The 19,468-nt window shown below is 51.2% G+C and overlaps 2 long non-coding RNA genes across 2 annotated transcripts; both read left to right on the top strand.

Annotated features, from left to right (window-relative positions):
- The first annotated feature begins 9,776 nt into the window (after positions 1–9,776).
- On the top strand, positions 9,777–12,323 carry LOC141585342 (uncharacterized). Its single transcript, XR_012518753.1, has 2 exons — positions 9,777–10,737; positions 11,077–12,323. It is a non-coding gene; the product is annotated as an uncharacterized LOC141585342 (long non-coding RNA).
- Positions 12,324–14,680: 2,357 nt separating this feature from the next.
- LOC120367209 (uncharacterized) lies at positions 14,681–19,190 on the top strand. The gene is made up of 4 exons (XR_012518752.1): positions 14,681–16,548; positions 16,788–16,896; positions 17,267–17,532; positions 18,699–19,190. It is a non-coding gene; the product is annotated as an uncharacterized LOC120367209 (long non-coding RNA).
- The last annotated feature ends 278 nt before the right edge of the window (positions 19,191–19,468 follow it).

Here is a 19,468-nt window from a genome sequence, read left to right as displayed (position 1 = left end):
ACTCCTAGAAATTTTACTGCAGTAGAAGGTCCCTGTGTTACCAGATGGTGCCATGCAGGTCCAGGCTGTTGGTGTCCTGAACAAAGTATTGGATGAGACACATAGCAAAGCAAGGCAGCAGAAGTGGATTAGGCACAGCGTTCCACTCTCAGAGAGGAAGTGCGGACCAGCCTCTGCGAGGTGAGATCAGCCCCAGAGTGGTGTAGTTTGGATCTTTCTATGTGTTTTTTCCTTCTCTTCCCAAGGCTGCCTATTCTCTAGCCAGTGTCTGCCTTTTTGATTGATAGGTGTGTTGCTTAGTTACTTTGGCCCCTGTGTGCTTGTGCACTGCCTCCATCCCATAATTTTAAGTTCATGCATGATATGCAGTCGCTATGCATGAATTTTAATGAGCTGATTATCATACGGGGTCATCGTAAGGATACAACAGCGGCCTCTTACTGGTTTGGTCTGGATCCTGCTGGTTGGGGTACTTGCTCCTTCTCTTTTTGTTTTGGCCGCTCAACTTCTGGCTCTTATCTTGCTTCTTGCCCACTGCCCCTTTACCTTGCTTCTGCTTTCTGCTTTTAATCATTCTGCCCTTTATTTGACTTTTAATTCCCTTTGCTATTCTTCTGCCTCACCTGAATTTTAGTCAGATTTATTATCTGTCACCTGGCACACAAATGTCTTCCCAGTAAGTTAGTGTGGCTGTTACTTCTCCCTCCACTCAGCATAATGTCATCAGTGTAATGGATCAGTGTGACATCTTGTGCAAGGGAAAAGTAATTAAGATATCTGTGAAGAAAATTACCACCCCAAACCAGAGAGGTGATAGAGCGCACAGGCAGGACTATGAATTTATATTGCTAGCTTTACCAGCTGGAGGCGAATTACTTCTTGTGGTCCTTTTGGACAGGAGTGAAGAAGAATGCAGTGCCCCACACTCAACTGCCAACAGCCCAAAGCCAAGACTCCCCATGGCAGAGCCCCAGGAGGTCACCTCCCTCCCAGCACTGCTGCCCAGGAGTGGATGGGTATACAGGCATCCCGGTGTCTCAAGTCAGGGCCACCCCAACACAGCTGACTGGGTATGGCCACATCCTCTGTGGGCCCCCTGTTAAGGGCACAGGTGACAGACGCCCCAAGGTGCAGTGGCCTGCCTTGCCTAGAGCTAACCCTTGGGATGGTCAGGGGGCACTAACTCTGGTCCTCTCCCCTTCCTCCAGGCTCCTTCCTCACTTTATGGCTAGACGGGTCAGGCTCCCAATCGCAGCCCGCTCAGTGGCCTTCCTTTCATTTTTGCTGACAGATGAACATAGAGCATCTCCTGTATGCAGGGACAGAGAAGACAGACATGCTGGCCTCTGGGAGACTACTTTATCAGTGCAGAAAACTCTCCCAGTAGGAATAGGGGGCAGGAAGAAACACCAGGAAAATGATGGCAGAAGATGGGGGTGACCTTACTGCAGATGGGGTGCTCAGCGAGGGCTTCTCTGAGGCGGTAACATTCACTTGATTGACAAAAGGGATGGGCAGGGCCTGTGAAAGTCTTCTAAGGAATGGCAGTGCCCAGCAGGCTGTCCTTGGGATGAAAATAGAACAGCAAGGTTGGGGCTGAGGTGTAAGCCAGGCAGGCAGGGTCCAGACACCCTGTGATGGGGGCAGGGGTGGGACCCATGGAGGCTCTGAGGAAGCCCTGGGCCTCAGAAGACAGGGAAACAGGAAGACCCACATAGAGGCCTGCACCCAGGCAGGAAGCCAGAGCCGAATGCACCGCACCACCCTTCTGGGGCTTTTTCTCTTCATGCCCTGCACTCTGCCACATACCCCTTCCTCGGCCAAGTTGACAGAGGAAGTGAAGCCACTGGAGGCATAGACCATATAGATTTGAAGTAAAATCCAAATGTCCCATGGGACCAGCTCTTTTCTGGAGCTCAGCTTCATGTCATCGGGTTAGGGGACAAGGGACAGCAAGACTGACTCTCAGACCCTTCCAACTCCACCCTGCAGTGCTTCTCAGTGGTTTCAGGGCCCATCTCTTTTAGGAAGAATTATCTAGCTATAGAAGAATAAAGGAAGGAGACATGTTTTGAGTGGCATGTATATCAGGCTCTAGACTAGCTGTTGGTTTGGGTAGGGGTTGATTTTTTTTTCTCCCTTTCACAAAACCTGAGTCCTGACTAGGACCAGAAGTTAGATTCCAGTTTCTAGATTTTCATCTTCCATGTTGCAAAAGGTACACATCTAGGAGACAAGAGGAGCAGATTATTAGCCTGTAAAGGAAAGATGAGATAGCCAAAGAAAATGTAGCAGAAAAGGAATCAGGGTGAGGGGATTAGGAATGGCAGAGGAGGAGGTGGGGGAGAGGGAGTTGGGGGCAGGGCTGGGGCAAACAGAAAAGACAAAGGGGAGGGGCCAGGGAAATAAAGTCCCAGAGGTCAGCAGGGATCAGCGCCACAGTGGGGGCCTCAGGAGAGCAGGAAGCTGCGTCTGCCTTGGAAAGGTGGAGAGAGGACTGCAGAGAGCCGGCGGGGAGGAAGGGGGAGGGGGCAGGGCAGAGGAAACGGGACAGACAGGAGGAAGAAATGGGGCCCTGGGTGGGGGGCGGAGGGGCCCTCTGGTCTTCATGAGGCTCCAGGCTGTCCGTCAGCTCACCCATAGCTCTGGATAGGAGGCCTGTGAAGGCCACAGGGTTGCCAGATCCCCTGTTGACTTGAATATTGCTCATTGACCCCGGCAGCAGCTTGGACACCTCTGTCCTCTGCTGAATGCCTCTGGGGCCGGGTGTGCTGGGCACATGGCAGCATCAGCATCTTGCCCAGCTCCCACCTGCCGTTGTTGGAGTCTGTACATGGTCAACCTGTCACAGGTTTTTAATGTTCTTGAACCTCAGGGTCTTTGTCCTCTCCATTCTAAATGCAAGGATTCGACATGGACTCTCTCAGGTGTTTGCCATATGCAATACATTCTCATTGACTCTGGTCACCCTGCTGTGCACTAGATATCAAAACCTGTTTCCCCTGTGCATCTGAGACTTTGGTCCTTTAACCAACAACACCCCATTCCCTCCCTCTGCCACTCCCCACTCTGGTCAATAAAGTTCAGATGTTTAAGAAACACATCTGGCAGCCCCATGGCAGCCTTGGCTTTTGTCAGTGAGGCTTCAGTGCTTGGAGAAAGCTGCCTCCTGGAATGTCACTGGCACAAGGCTCCTTCTGGGTAATTTCCACTGCTACGGGTGCTCTGGCTGGAGGGGGAGGCCACGCTCATGCTGAGGGGCTTCATGGGAAATGGCCGGCTTCCTCTGCAGGCTGGCAGGTGCACTGGCAGGAATGGTGGTCTTCTACCCTGACTTCTGGCTCTCCTGGGACAGCTGAATTTTAAGTCTCAAAAGCTGGCTCACTGTGAGCCCTCTTCAGTTTTTCCCAGAAGGCAGACACTTTGGGGGATGAGGAAGGACAGGTGGAGCCCCAGGAGGAAGGGACGATGCTCTGATGCTGGAGCGCTTCCTCTTCTGTTCTTTTGTATGTTTCAAAATGAGGTAGCTTGCTTGGGATAGTTGATTTCTTCTCCAGTGATGACACTGAGATGCTCTTGGCCTGGAATCCTGTGGCCACTATGAGCTCAGTTGTTTGGGGTTCGGGTGGTCCAGGAGTGGCTCTTGCTATGGTGTGAGTGGCATCTTCTTGGCACTGTTTACACATGGATCCCAAGTTGGTTTGTCCACAGGGGACCACTCCCTGGGGTCTAATGTTAGAAAATTTTAAATTATTATTTGAATTTAATATGGAAAATGGTGTCGAGTAGTGCTTTCCTGTCATCTTTTGGTCTGGAGGTCCATAGAGTATAAGGGCAGAGTCCCGGCCACCATGGAATACCATGTGACGCTGAGGCAGCCTGCGTCCATGAGGGGCCCTGGCACTCCTGGCCCAGGAGGAGTTCTCAGACCATGCAGGGGTACATGCCACAGAGGGATTCCAGCATCCACTCCTCCCTGAATGTTGTGCAAAGCAAATTCCATGATTTTTCTATTGCGTTCTTCATGGAGTAGAATATTTTGTGGATTTGGGTCTCGATGTGCCATGTTATTTCTGTGGCAGTACTGCAGTGCCCACAGAATCAGCCTGAACACGGTCCCGCCCTCCCCCTCCTCTGTGCGGCCATGGTGGCATATCTGGTGGTGCAGCTCTCCTCCTCTGGCATACTCCGTCACCAAGTAGACAGTGTCCGCCTTGTGATCACCTGCAGGAACTGAATGATGTTCAGGTGACTGAGTGTTGGTGATACTTATCTCTCTAGAGACACGGCTGCCCCAGAACCACAGCTGATGGAGTGCGGCTGTGTCCCCTGCAGGCCACCCATCAAGGGCACAGGCGACAGGAGCCCCAGGGCACAGTGGCCCATCCTAAATGGGGCTGACCCTTGGGGTTGGGAGACAGCACTAATGCAAGTCCTCTCCCCTTCCTCAAGGCTCCTTCCTCAACTGGGGTGAACGGCTCGCAGTCCCAGCACCTCAGGGGCCTTCCTGTTTCATTTATACCAACAATCATTCCTTGTGCTGGGACAGAGAAGACAGACATGCTGGCACCTGGGTTGGCCAGAGAGACTGGTCTATAAATACAGGAAACTCCAAGTAGGGACAGGGGCTAGGAAGGAAACACCAGGAAAAGTGAGGGTGGAAGCTAGGGTGACCCTACTGCAGATGGGGTGCTCAGGGAGGGCTTCTCTGAAGAGGTGACATTCACTAGATTGACAAAAGGGATGGGTAGGGCCTGTGAAAGTCTTCTAAGAGAGGGAATGGCAGTGCCCAGCAGGGTGGCCCAGGATGGAAACAGGGCAATGGGTAGGGGTGGGGATGTGAGCCAGGCAGGCAGGGGCCAGACACCGTGTGATGGGTGCAGGGGTGGGACACACATAGGCTCCCAGGAAGCTCTGGGCCTCAGAAGATGGGGAAACAGGAGGACCCACTTGGAGGCTGCACCCAGGCAGGGGGCCAGAGCCGAATGCACCGCACCACCCTCCTGGGGCTTCCCCTGGGCCTCACTTTCTCTCCCCACGCCCTGAACTCTGCTATGCACCCCTTCCCCTTCCTCAGCCAAGCAGACAGAGGAAGTGGAACAGCTGGAGGCAGGAGCACTGGACTGGGAATTAGAGCGAAATCCAAATGCCCCATGGGTCCAGCTCTTCTCTAGAGCTCAGCTTCAGGTCAACTGGGGGTTAGGGGACAAGGGATGGCAAGACCAGCTGTCAGGGCCCTTCCCACTCCACCCCTCGATGCTTCTCAATGGGCTCAGGAGTCATCTCTTTCAGGAATAGTTTCTGTTTATAGAAGAGTAAAGGGAGCAAACATGTTTTGAGTGGCACGTGTATCAGGCTCTAGACTAGCTGTTAGTTTGGGTGGGGGTTGCTTTTTTTTTCCCCCTCCCTTTCGGAAAACCTGGCAATCTGTGTTTCACAAGGCACACATGTAGGGGACAAAGAGGCAGATTATTAACAAGTAAATAAAAGACAATTTAGCTAGAGAAAATGTAGCAGAAAAAGAGAGTGAGGGGATTAGGAATGGCAGAGAAGGAGGTGGGGGGAGAAGGAGTTGGAGGCGGGGCTGGGACAAACAGAAAGGAGGAAGGGGAGGGGCCAGGGAAATAAAGTCCCAGAGGTCAGCAGGGACCAGATTCACAGACTTAGTGGGGGCTCGGGAGAGCAGGAAGCTGCATCTGCCTTGGAAAGGTGGAGAGAGGACTGCAGAGAGCCGGCGGGGAGGAAGGGGGAGGGGGCAGGGCAGAGGAAACGGGACAGACAAGAGGAAGAAATGGGGCCCTGGGCCAGGTGGGGTGGAGGGGCCCTCTGATCTCCAGGAGGCTTCAGGCTATCCTTCAGCTCACCCATATCTCTGAATAGGCCTGTGAAGGCCACAGAGTTGCCAGATCCCCTGTTGACTTGAATATTGTTCATTGACCCCGGCAGCAGCTTGGACACCTCTGTCCTCTGCTGAATGCCTCTGGGCCGGGTGTGCTGGGCACATGGCAGCATCAGCATCTTGCCCAGCTCCCACTTGCAGCTGTTGGAGTCTGTACATGGTCAACCTGTCACAGGTTTTTAATGTTCTTGAACCTCAGGGTCTTCGTCCTTTCCATTCTAAATGTGGGGATTCGACATGGACCCTCTCAGGTGTTTGCCATATGCAATACATTCTCATTGACTCTGGTCACCCTACTGTGCACTAGATGGCAAAACCTCCTCCTCCTGTCCATCTAAGAATTTGGTCCTTTGACAGAAAACCCCCAGTTTCTTCACTCTGCTGCTCCCCTACTCTGGTCACCATTGATCTACTGGCTGTTTTGATGAGGTCGACTTTTTTAGATCAACACTTCTGTGACATGGGGAATTTGTCTTTCTGAGGTTGTAGAGATGCTAAGTAGCGTGATTTTTTTTTTTATTCCACAGTGCACACCTCTCTGGAATCCTCACATTGTTCCCCATAAATGAATACAAGCATGATTTGCCAATTAAAATAGTAATAAAGTCATAATAAATACAATAAAATGCAGGAAGTGCGGCTTGACCGCCCACCTACTTGATTTTTGTCATCAGCCGTGCAACTATGTTGGGGCGATCTTATTGCTTCTTTTCTCTAGTGGATAGATGCAGAAAACTCTTAAAATAGTTGAAACACATCTTCTGCCACCCAAGTACTAACCAGGCCCGACCCTGCTTAGCTTCTGAGATCTGACGAGATCAGTCACGTTCAGGGTGGTATGGACAGGAGCCCAGGAGGCAGAGGTTACAGTGAGCCAGAGATGTACTTCAGCCTGGGTGACAGAGTGAGACTCTCTCTCAAAAAAACAAAACAAAACAAAACAAAACAAAACAAAGGCAGCATCTGGCAGCCCTGCCACAGCCCTGGCTTCTTGCCCACCTGTAGCACGTAAGCTTCCTGTGATGGTTGTTGCTGAGCCAGCAATGTTTCTGAGTCTTCATCACTGCTAATGGTGATCTAGGTGGAGGAGGAGACCACAGGGTCATGCTGGGGGACTTCACTGAAACTGTCTGGCGTCTTCTGCAGGCCGGCAGGTGCATTGGCAGGAACGATGGACTTTGGCTGAATGCTGAATGCAGGACAACCTGAAAGACATTTGCAATGGACTCTCAGGTGTTTTTCACTATGCAGTGCGTTCTCGTTGACTCTGGTCACCTTGCTGTGCACTGGATGTCAAAACCTCTTCCTTCTGTCCATCTCAGGCTTTTGACCTTTGGCCAACAACTCTCCATTTCCTTCCTCTTCCCCACCCCAAACCCGCTCTTGGCCTCTGAGTGCCAATGATGTACTCTCTACTGGTGCTCTGGCTGGAGGGGGAGGCCATGGGGTCATGCTGAGGGGCCTCATGGGAAATGGCTGGCTTTCTCTGCAGGCTGGCAGGTGCACTGGCAGAAATGGTGGTCTTCTGCCCTGCCTTCTGGCCCTTCTTAGGCAGTTGAATTCTAAAAGTCTCAAAAGGTGCCTCACTATGAGTCCACTTCAGCCTCTTCTGACCTACACTATGTACCTCAAGAACAAAACATAGAATTACCCTAAGCATATGTCCATGGTGGGCACTGGCACCCCTGGCCCAGGAAGAGTTCTGGGGCCACGTAGGGGTATGTGCCACCAAAGGCTGGCAGTGTCTGCTGCTTTGTAAATGTGATGCTGAAGCCAAAGTCCAGGGATTTGACATGGCCTTCCTCATCCAGTAGGATGTTTTATGGCTTTAGGTCTCCATGTTTGGGGTTTCTGAGCACAAATCTAGTGGTTCCCTGGCAGCACTGGCTCTCTCCACAGGGAGAAACTGAGGTCACACCATCTGATGCCCAGTGGAGAGGGCTCTGGCTTCCCGGGCTGTTCCTGGGGACAAGTGACTCCTCCTGGGCCTTCTGTATGGATGAAACTGGCTTCCTGGGCTGTTCATGGGGACAGGTGACTCCTCCTGGGTTGCCCCTACTGCTGCTGGTGCTCTGGGTGGAGGGGGAGCCCACAGGGCCACACTCGGAGATTTGCTGGGATTGGTTCAACTCACCTCCAGGCCTAGTAGGGAACAGGCAGGCAAGGCGGCTCTCTGGGCATCTCTGCTCTGGGCCTGGTCCTCCTTGGGCCGCTGGATTTCTGAAGTAAAGGTGGGAAAGGCTACAGTGAAGACCTTTTTCATCAAACATTCCAGCCTTTGACTCTCCTTTGGTTGGACAGAAAGGATGGACTTAACTTTGGGGGATGGGGAAGGTCAGTGGGACCCCCAGCATTAGGTAGGTGGCCGTGGAATAATCCTATTTTTTTCCTCATCACATTCCTCGATGTGCCAGAATGTCATGGCCACCTTGAGCCAGGTTGTTAGGGGGCCCAGGTGACTGAGGAGTGGCTGTGTATGTGGCCTGAGCATTTCCTGGCCAGTATTGACCCAGAGGTCCTGCATCAGCTGGTCCTGTGTCGGTCACTCTCTGGGGTCAAGGGTCAGAAATATCTTGATAAATATTTCATTTCAGAAGGAATAGACTGTACATAATACTTTCCCTGAAGTATGTTTTTTTGAGCCTGAGAAGTTCTGCCTCCCAAATGGCAGGGCCCTGGCCCCATATAATGGAGGAGGAGAGCCAAGACCCACACGACCACTGTGGGGCTGCGATACTCCGGGCCCAGGGAGAGTTCTGGGGCCGCTTAAGGGGAGGCCCGGCAAAGGTGCTCAGCCTCTGGTCCTGGGAACATGTGGTGCTGAAGCCACAGTCTGCTATTTTCGTGTCGTGGTCCTCTTCAGGAGTTCTGCCACTTCAGGTCCCGGCAGCTGACTTTTCAGTGGCAGTACTGGAGGGCAGATAGTATTTACAGAAACATGACTTGAGCCTCCTCCTCCTCCATGTGGCCGGGCTGGAATGTTTGGTGGAAAAGGTCTTCACTGCGGGTATCACCATAGTATGGGATGTCTGAGGTTCCGGTGACGTGATATGGCTTTATGATGATGGGGGCACTCAGGGCCTTCATGACTTCTACCTTTTCATGGAGACTCAGAAGCCTGGGGGAGCCCCTAGTTATGTATTTTATTTTCACGGCCACCTAGGTCCCGGTGAGTTTGTGCTGGGTCAACTTCACCTCACCCGAGCTTCCCTGGCCGATGCTCTTGAGGACTGTGGCATTTTTAAGGGCCTCCTCGATGATAGAAGCCAGACCTGAAGAAGGCGCTTCTCATAGGGCCCACACTTCCAGAGTGGGGAGTGGTACCAGGGTGGGGGCACAGACTCTCAAGCCTGAGGGCCCACAGGACTTTCCTCAGGGTGCAAATTGGCATTTAGTGGGGGAGATTCAGTATTCATACCTGGGAGACACTTGCCCCCAAAGTGAAAGGAAATCTGGTGAGGCTTTGGTGCCCCAGCAGGCAGGTAGGCGGTGGGGCCACAGCGTTTCTGGGTGGGTGGAAGTGCATAATTAGAAAATCTTTCTTTTTTGTTTGCCTAAATTTGTCATGAGCATCTATTCTGTTTGATAATAAGAAAAAGAACAATGAGTTATTTGTAAGATTTGAAAAGCATATCTTGTCTTTGTGTTTACAGTTCACACACTGTGAAAACAGAGACTCCCTGGGAGGCACCTCCTGCACCTCAGTTTTCATCTGAGTCCTGGAGCCTCTGAGATCAGCAGATGCTCACAGCTTTCTGCCTAGAATGTTTTACAATGTCTGAATCTTTTATAATGAGTGTGGATTGCTTTTATAACGAGAAAAATATATACAGCTGTTTTTTTTTGTTTTTTTGTTTTTTTTTTTTTTTTTTGAGACGGAGTTTCGCTCTTGTTACCCAGGCTGGAGTGCAATGGCGCGGTCTCGGCTCACCGCAACCTCCGCCTCCTGGGCTCAGGCAATTCTCCTGCCTCAGCCTCCTAAGTAGCTGGGATTACAGGCACGCGCCACCACGCCCAGATAGTTTTTTGTATTTTTAGTAGAGACGGGGTTTCACCATGTTGACCAGGATGGTCTCGATCTCTCGACCTCGTGATCCACCCGCCTCGGCCTGCCAAAGTGCTGGGATTACAGGCTTGAGCCACCGCGCCCGGCCCTATACAGCTGTTTTATGTGCAGGGGTTGGGGACAGTGGAGAAGATGAAAGCCAGAAGGCAATGTCATAGGTGGGAATGTTGATGTCTCCTGGCAGGGCTGAGAATCACCTCCCCGAGCCTGCTACAGAGCCAGCGGTGGGGACAGGGGAGCACACACGCCCTTCCACACTTGTATGATTCTAGGCTCAGACACAGATTCACATTTTGGGCAGCTACCCCCCTCCATAGGTGGGAGGTGAAGCTGGGGAGAAGGGAAGTAACATGTCAGGCCCTATTTTGTGCCCAGCACTGAGCTAGGCACTGTGGTATCTTGTTTATTCCTGCAGCAATTCTGTGAGAGGCAACTAATCACATTTTAGAGAAAAGTAATCAAGGCTCAGAGAGGCTCACTAACTTGCTTAAGCTCACACAGTAAGGGATGCAGGCTGGACGCAAGCCCAGGTCAGCCTGAAGCCTGTGCTTTCTTTCCCGGGACCATTCTACTCTCTCACAGACAGGAGTGAGTTGAGACTGGTCGGGAATCACCTCCGAGCTAGAGGTGGCCAGGTAACCACTTCTAATTGACCGAGGCTGCTCCGAACTCCAGGCCCCTCCTGCTATTGATTCTGCCGCCGAGTACGAGGAGGAGCCTGGTAAGGGGACCGAATCTGCCTGTAACATCAGGAAACCCTGCGGTGGCCAAGGTAACCAGTCAAGAGGGGCTCCAGCTTTGGGGGGAACTTCATCCCAGAAAACAGTCCTGAGCACCTACAAAGACCTAAAGAGCCAAAGAATGGCGCGAGCCCAGCAGAAAGCCAGCCAGGTCCTGGGCATGGAGCCGCCAGGCTGCTTTCTCTCATGACACATTTCCTTGGCCATGGGGCTGGATGACACCAAACAATGCCTACACCCCCAAAGATCCAAGCACTTCGCATGCTGCTGGCTCTTCAAGCATTCTTGTGAATTAGTAGCAGGCCAGGCTTGCCCATCTCTTTTCCTCTTTTGGATGACAAAACTGATCCTGTTTCCTTCCCGTGCCATAGGTGAGCAGAGACACAGGCAGGACTGCAGCAGGGGAGACGCAGACTTCTGCAAAGGAAGCGCATCCATCGCCCCATTCCCTGAGCGCCGACAACACGGCCTCCTCGGAGTCATCGCCCCCTTCACTGAGCGCCAATGACATGCCCCCCTCGGAGTCACTGCCCCATTTCTTGTTCAGGTAAACACTCAAGAAAGGCTCTGCTGGCTCATCTCATTGGCAAGGACACCAAAGTTCAAGAGGCCGGCCCAGGCCCTGCTGCTTGTGCCTGCACGGGAGAAGCAGGTTGTGGCCCAGCCTCTGGGACTCTGCGCCTGTGCTTGGCCCCTGCCCCTCACTGCTCCTCCCAGAGACCTGCCTGGGCCAGAGCAGGAGAGCATCCTGCAGGGACTGAGAAGCAAGAGGAGGATCTCTAATCAAAGGACGATGTCCCTGGGCCTCCTCAGGGACTTCACCTGAAAAAGCAGCTCCTTGGTGTCGATATCATACACCAAGCAAGTGTCATTTTCATCTACCACAGCCAGCTTCTTACGTGAGGCACTCATGTCCAAGCAGCGCACAGCTGTGGCCTGCTTCAGCAGGACGATCGCAAAGAGATTGTCCACGAAGATCTTCAGGATCTGGCAGAATTTCAGAGAAAACAGTGTCAGTCACCATGGCAACAAGATCCTGGCCCAGTGCCAGGCCCTTGGAATCCCATGTGCTCTGCAAGAATAGCTCCCGCTACCTTCACCAGAAGCTCTGTGCAGAGACAAGGACTCATCAAAAGAAAGAGGGGAGTGGGGGCGTTGGCTTATCCTTAGGAGGCCAGAAGTGAGGTTCGTCAGAGGCTGCAGAAGTAATGACAGCCCTGAGACAGGCCGAGCTCACTTTAGTGTCTGTTTGGACTGGGGATTTGTTAATGACATTACCCAAACTGCAGCGTTAGGAGACACCACCTAGCAGAGATCTGAGTCATGAACTAACACAGGAAAAGGCTGCTGTGAACACTGACAAGATGGGTGGTAGAAAACTGTGATGATGACAGTGATGATGACAACTACCATTTACTGATGTTCCTGGTTTAAAAAAATTTTTGCCGGGCGCGGTGGCTCAAGCCCGTAATCCCAGCACTTTGGGAGGCCGAGGCGGAGTGGATCACGAGGTCGAGAGATCGAGACCATCCTGGTCAACATGGTGAAACCCCGTCTCTACTAAAAATACAAAAAATTAGCTGGGCATGGTGGCGTGTGCCTGTAATCCCAGCTACTCGGGAGGCTGAGGCAGGAGAATTGCCTGAGCCCAGGAGGCGGAGGTTGCGGTGAGCCGAGATCGCGCCATTGCACTCCAGCCTGGGTAACAAGAGCGAAACTCCGCCTCAAAAAAAAAAAAAAAAAAAAGAAATCTGTTTAACTTTATGTAACCTGCATTTCCCACATCTAATTGACCAAAGGGCCCATTTTTCTATGGCATCTATCAGTGTCCTGTGGACCCGGCATTCTCTAGGACACATGCTGGAACGCAGTGCCCTACTCACCCTCTAGAAATCCACGGAAGCAGCATCTCTAACAAATCTCCCACCTTCTGATGACCTTAAGCCACTAATCCACTCTACATGTAGCCAGAGGCTATAGCTCAACTCTGCCAAAACACAGGCCTGCTATGAGTGTGAGGGCTACTGCATCTTTGGCCTGAGGCTGTCCTCAAAAAAAGCAAAACTCTTCTCTGAAGTCTCAGAGTTGGAAAGAGGGGTGAAGTAACTTGCCTGAAGCACGCAGCTACACAGAGAGGTGGGGGCATCATTGGAACTCCAGAGGTCAAGGCTACAGTGAGCAGTGATTGTGCCACTGCATTCCATCTTGGGCAACAGTCAAGACCCCATCTCAAAAAGAAAGCAAAAAATAAAATAAGTCAAATATAGAGTTAATGTATATGAGTCAGCCGTTCTCCTAAATATATGCTCAAGAGAATGGAAAACGTGCTCATACTAAAACTGGTACATCAAAACTCATAGCAGCATTATTTATAGTAGTCAATAAGAAACAATCTAAATGTTTATCAGTTGATACATGGATTTCAAAATGTGCTGTATCTATGTAGTAGAATATTATTTAGTCAAAAGATGAATGAATCATGCTGGGCACAGTAGCACGTGCCTGTAATCCCCGCCGAAGTGGGAGGATCCTTTGAGATCAGGATTTTGAGACCAGCCTGGGCAACATAGCCAGACATTGTCTCTACAAAAACATAAAAATGAGGCAGGTGTAATGACATGCACCTGTAGTCCCAGGTAGTCAGGAGTCTGGGACAGGAGGATCACTTGTGCCTAAGCGTTTGAGGCCACAATGAGCTATGAGTGTGTCACTGCACTCCAGCCTGGGTGACAGAGTGAGACCTTGTCTCTTTTTTTTTTTTTTTTTTTTTTTTTTTTTTTTTTTGAGACGGAGTTTCGCTCTTGTTACCCAGGCTGGAGTGCAATGGCGCGATCTCAGCTCACCGCAACCTCCGCCTCCTAGGTTCAGGCAATTCTCCTGCCTCAGCCTCCTGAGTAGCTGGGATTACAGGCACGTGCCACCATGCCCAGCTAATTTTTTGTATTTTTAGTAGAGACGGGGTTTCACCGTGTTGACCAGGATGGTCTCGATCTCTTGACCTCGTGATCCACCCACCTCGGCCTCCCAAAGTGCTGGGATTACAAGCTTGAGCCACCGCGCCCAGCTGGAGACCTTGTCTCTTAAAAAAAAACAAAAAATGATAAATCATGCTGCAACACAGATGACTCTGAAAACATGCTAAGTGAAGGAAGCCAGTCTAAAAAGACACCATATTGTATTATTTCATGTCTACGGAATGTCTGGAATAGGCAAATCCATGGAAACAGAAAATGACTGTTGCCTTGGGATGGGGAATTGGAGGAATAGGGGGTGACTGCTGGTGGAAACTCACTTTCTCTCTCTCTCTCTCTCTCTCTCTCTCTCTCTCTCTCTCTCTCTCTCACTTTTCTTGCCCAGGCCGGAGTGCAATGGTGCAATCTTGGCTCACCACAACCTCCACCTCCCGGGTTCAAGCAATTCTCCTGCTTCAGCCTCCTGAGTAGCAGGGATTACGGCCATACGCTACCATACCCAGCTAATTTTATATTTTTAGTAGAGTTAGGTTTTCACCATGTTAGTCAGGCTGGTCTTGAACTCCCAACCTCAGATGATCCACTAACCTTGGCCTCTCAAAGTGCTAGGATTACAGGCGTGAGCCACCATGCCTGGCCGGAACTGGGTTTCCTTTTGGGGTGATGTAAATGTTCTGAAATTAGATAGTAGTAATGGCTCCATAACTTTATGAATATACTAAAAAACCCTGAATTATGCGCTCTTTTTTTTGAGGTGGAGTGTTGCTGTCGTTGCCCAGGCTGACATCCAGTGGCGTTATCTTGGCTCACTGCATCTTCTACCTCCTGGGTTCAAGCAATTCTCCTGCCTCAGCCTCCCGAGTAGCTGGGGTTACAGGCACACACCACCATGCCCAGCTAATTTTTTGTATTTTTAGTAGAGACGGGGTTTCACCATGTTGACCAGGATGGTCTTGATCTCTTGACCTTGTGATCCGCCCACCTTGGCCTCCCAAAGTGCTGGGATTACAGGCGTGAGCCACCGCGCCCGGCAATCCTGGGGTTTTTATAGGCACAGATTGGGAGCGTGGTGGGCCAGGGTGGTCTTGGAAAATGCAGCATTTGGGCATGAAAACAGAAACAACCTGTCCTCACCTCTGTGGGCACAGGCCCAGGGGTGGAGCCCTAGCCAGGAGCAACCTTTCTCTATGAAGCACTTCCCTGCCCCCACTCCCAGATGCGATGGGCTCTGGCATCCAGCTGGTCCCCCTCTTGCACAGATGTCTGCAATACAGCTGTGTTGCTGTTGGAGCTGGCCCTTCTTTGTGTCTTTAACCCTCACCTTCCCTTCAAAACCGAACACTGGTTAGGTGAGTTGCAGGCGATCCCTGCTCTGTGGTGCCTTTCTCACTACACTAACTACAAAACTACATTAACTGTACTGACTCTGCTAACAATACTGACAATTCTGACTGTGCTCAAATACTAAGCAATGATGTGGAATATACTAACTTCACTAACAATGCTAACTAGAAAAAGCACACCAACCCCGCACACAAACCCTCCCTACATACCAACCCCCCCACACCCCAAACACCCTCTCACGCACAAACCCCACACACAAACCCCTCCACAACAAACCCACCATACACACACACACACACACACACACACACGCACACACACACGCATGCATGCACATGCATACACAGCTTGCAATCGCTAAACTGGTCTGAGTCCACAGATCACCAAATAAGCTTCCAGGGATATCAGACTGAAAACTTTGGCCCAGCCAGGGCCTTATATAGGCCCTGGGTGTGATTCCATCACAATGGCTCTTCATGAAGTCAGAGCAAAGCGTGGGCCGGTCATGGCTGGGGATCATTCACAGTGATTTTCTTGCTTTTGGGCCCTAAAACATCTTTTTTTTTTTTTTTTTTTTTTTTTGAAAAGAAAGTGCTTTTTGTCTAGCTGGGTTGTAGAGATTGATATTTAGTTTCCTAGCTATTTAAACTGGCACAATACTTCAATGGCATTTTCATTTGTAGTTTCAAAATCTGAAGTAACTTTTGGATATCAAAGACTTCCCAATGTCTACACTCAAAATATTCAATTTCGTTTTCTTTCAACTCTGAATGATTGGTCTCGATCATTGAGAAGGGAGGGAATTGTTAGTCAACACTCCACCATGTTGTAAGCTCCCTGCTATTTTGAAGACCTTGGTCAAAGTGAAATGTTTCACAGGGGTTCAGGCCATCAGAAGCAACCTGCCTAACCACGTGACCACAAGGCAGACAAAGGCCCAACTAAAGAAACAACCCCATCGTATCTTGCCGGACAAAGGTCCAGGGAACACCACAATGACATCCCGCCAGAGCAAGGGCCAGAACCGCCTTATCACGGGAACATCTGACCAACATCCTGTGGGTAGCAAGCCATACTGCCCAGACCCCTCCTGCCCATACCCTTATACTCCCAGCCTATGCACAGTGGTGGGCTCTGGCATTAGGCTTCACGCTGGACATAAAACCTGCATTTGCTGTTGAGCGCCCTCTTTCTGTGTGTGCATCTTTCTTTAACCCCCATCTTCCCTTCAAAACCTAACAGGAATATTTTTCTTTTTCTTTTTTTCAAGATGGAGTTTCGCTGTGTTACCCAGGCTGCAGGGCCACAGCACAATCTCAGCTCACTGCAACCTCAGCTTCCTGGGCTGAAGCAATTCTCCTGCCTCAGCCTCCTGAGTAGCTAGGATTACAGACACCCGCCACTATGCCCAGCTAATGTTTGTATTTTTAGTAGAGACAGAGTTTCACCATGTTGGCCAGGCTGGTCTTGAACCACCGGGATCAAGCAATCCTTCCGTCTTGCCCTCCCAAATTGCTGGGATTCCAGGTAGGAGCCACTGTGCCCAGCCTACTCTTCCTCTTCCATCTGTGCCTCTCCCTGCAGGCAGTTGCTGCACCCTGAGCGCCTGGCATACCTGTGGCCCCAAAGAGGTGCTCAAACACATGATTCCCTGGGGGCCTCGGATCTGGGTGGCTCCCTTGTGTGACATGAGGCAGGAAACAGATCTCACTGGGTCACATGCTGCCTTAGGTGATGAGGGCTGTTCTTGTTCTCTTGTGAGCCAGCTGTGGCCACTCTTCCAGAGGACCCTCTCCCCATGCCTGGCCTGGCTGGCAGCCTTCCTGACCTGCCCAGGGTGGTATCTACCACACACTCCAAAGCTGGCCTTTTGCTGTGAGTTCCTGAAGGGCAAGGCGTATCTGTGAGTCACCACCGCTGGGGCCTGGTAGGGTGAAGAGACATCTAAGCAGGACTGCTGCCAACCCCCTCCTGGGTCCGGAGTGGAGGAGCTGGCAACTCACTCCACCTTGTGGGGCTGATGGGAGGCCTCAAAGAGGCCGTGGTGATTCCACTGGGCTCAGGAGCACCAGGGGCTTCTTGGGGCTTGTGTCTGGGAGCAAGACCAGGCCCTGGGGCTTCTAGGCCTGCTTGTCTTAGGGGCGGCCTGAGGATGGCCTGGGGTTGGTCCGTGGGTGTTCCAGGGCCTCCTACATCTGAGGGCCTTGCCCTTGCCCTTCAGCGCAACCCTCTGGTGCCTCTACAGAGCTCATCCTGGTGGAGGACCTCACACCCAGAAGAAGTGACCTACAGACATCTTGGCAACCAGATACAGCCCTTGTCCTGCCACCTCTTGCCTGGGCGAGACCCACCAGCGGATGCCCCGCCTTCCAACACGCAGCCTGACCCTCCCTAAATCTTCCTCCTGCAGCTGGAGCTCCACATCAGGAAACACTCTGGTTACTTCTTTCTCAACAGCAGTGCCACAGATGGCATCAGGTGGCCTACCAGGAGGCCAGGGCCGTCACCATGGTGAGCGTGGGCCATCAGTCCCCCCAGGGTGGTTTTTCATTCCTCATCTGGGCCATTCTGTGATTAGTAGATTGGTTGTTTTAAAAAGCTGTCACTGAATCTCATCAGCTATAACTGGCAAAGCCTTTAGAGTCTCTGATTCTTTCTGCTACTTTAGTCATTTCTATGCTACCTTTGTGATTTTTTTTTTTTTTTTTTTTTTTGCTTTTTTTGAGACAGGGCCTCACTCTATTGCATGGCCTAGAGTGCAGTGGCAGGATCATAGCTCACTGCAACCTCGACCTCCTGGGCTCACGAGATTCTCCCACCTCAGCCTCTCAAGTAGATGGGACTATAGGTGCATGCTCCCACACTCAGCCAATATTTTGTAGAAACAAGGTCTCACCATGTTGCCCAGGCTGGTCTCAAACTCCTGGGCTCAAGAGATCCACCAGCCTTGGTCTCCCAAACTGCTGGCATTACAGGCGTGACCCTCTGCACCCAGGCTACCGTTGTGATTTTCATTCTATGTCTACAAACTACCCACACTGTTACCTAATGGTTTCCTTTCAGTCGATCTTTCCATTAAGATTAAACTGTTGTTACATAAGCAGCACTCTAACAACCTTAAAGAAAATGGCTTTTAAAAGAGGTTGCACCTTTCTCTGTTTCCCCAGGTTGATTTCTTGGCCCTCTCCCTATTCTTGCAAGTGTTGACCTAACTGTGCTCGTGGCGTGGAAGAATTTAGTGTTCTGCTGTTTTCCATTATCTTATTCTCAACTTTTTCTGTTTCTCCATGTTGTTATGGAGGGCGGCTGATTATTTTTATGCCATCATTTGTGCTTTAGACATTCTCTCTAAACAGAGTATTTGGATGGTCTTAAGCTTTCTGTTCTTTCAAAAATATAGGATAGTGTAGAATAAAAAGTAAAAACAAACACTATGAAACATGTCTGCATGTCTGCACGATGGGTTATGATACAACCATGAATACAGAACTTACTTTAAGAGGGAACTACTGAGATTATAATAAACCCTCCCTAGGTCATCAGCCCAAGGCAGCCCAAAGCTCATTGGTTTGATACAACAATGGCAGTGACACCCACCCCAGCACGTCATTAAATCACAGCTGTGCTGTGGCCTTTGAGCGGCTCTGAGCCCAAGACCCGCTTTCCTCCATTAAAAGGGGAGGTTCCGCGTGATTGAGGAGTGCTGCAGTCAGGCCAGCTTCAGAGACTTTTCCCGGACCCAGCGAGGCCTGGGTTGATTCGGCGCTTGGCGTGTGGTGGGGACTCAGACGGTGTGGCCCTGTGGACAGGCTAGAGGAGCGCTGACGGTGAGTCTCCTGCCATCCTGATGCCCAGGTTTGCTCTCAGCTTTGCCTGGTTCATGGAGGTAGCCCTCGCAGGCTCGCAGCAGCGGGAAACAACTTCCTGGCTGCAGGAAAGACCAGAGTCGGAGTTCGCCTTTGCAGTGACCATGTCCCAGAGTCTCCTTTCAGAAACACAGCCAGGGACCTTTCTCTGGCTTTTTTGCACCTACTGACTGTCTTCACATAGACCGTCACCAAATTAACTTCCTGTGGGCCCGCACAGGTGTAAAGTCTAAGGGGAGGCAGCAGGGTGTGAGAAATACAGCTGGAAGTGCTGTGCTAAATGGACCTGGCTCCGAGGTGCAGTGTCGGGAGTAACAGGGGGTGGTGGGGACTGTGGCAAACTGGAGTGCACGGGCCAGGTCCAAGGGCAGTCACTGTGCACCTCTAGCTGATTTCTCTTGTTGTTGTTGTTGTTGTTGTTGAGACGGAGTTTTGCTCTTGTTACCCAGGCTGGAGTGCAACGGCGCGATCTCGGCTCACCGCAACCTCCGCCTCCTGGGTTCAGGCAATTCTCCTGCCTCAGCCTCCTGAGTAGCTGGGATTACAGGCACGCGCCACCATGCCCAGCTGATTTTTTTGTA

This window comes from Saimiri boliviensis, chromosome 8 (genome assembly GCF_048565385.1).
Source record: "Saimiri boliviensis isolate mSaiBol1 chromosome 8, mSaiBol1.pri, whole genome shotgun sequence".
Lineage (NCBI taxonomy): Eukaryota > Metazoa > Chordata > Mammalia > Primates > Cebidae > Saimiri > Saimiri boliviensis.
The sequence above is the reverse complement of the archived record's forward strand: the minus strand, read 5'-3'. Positions and strand labels throughout refer to the sequence as shown.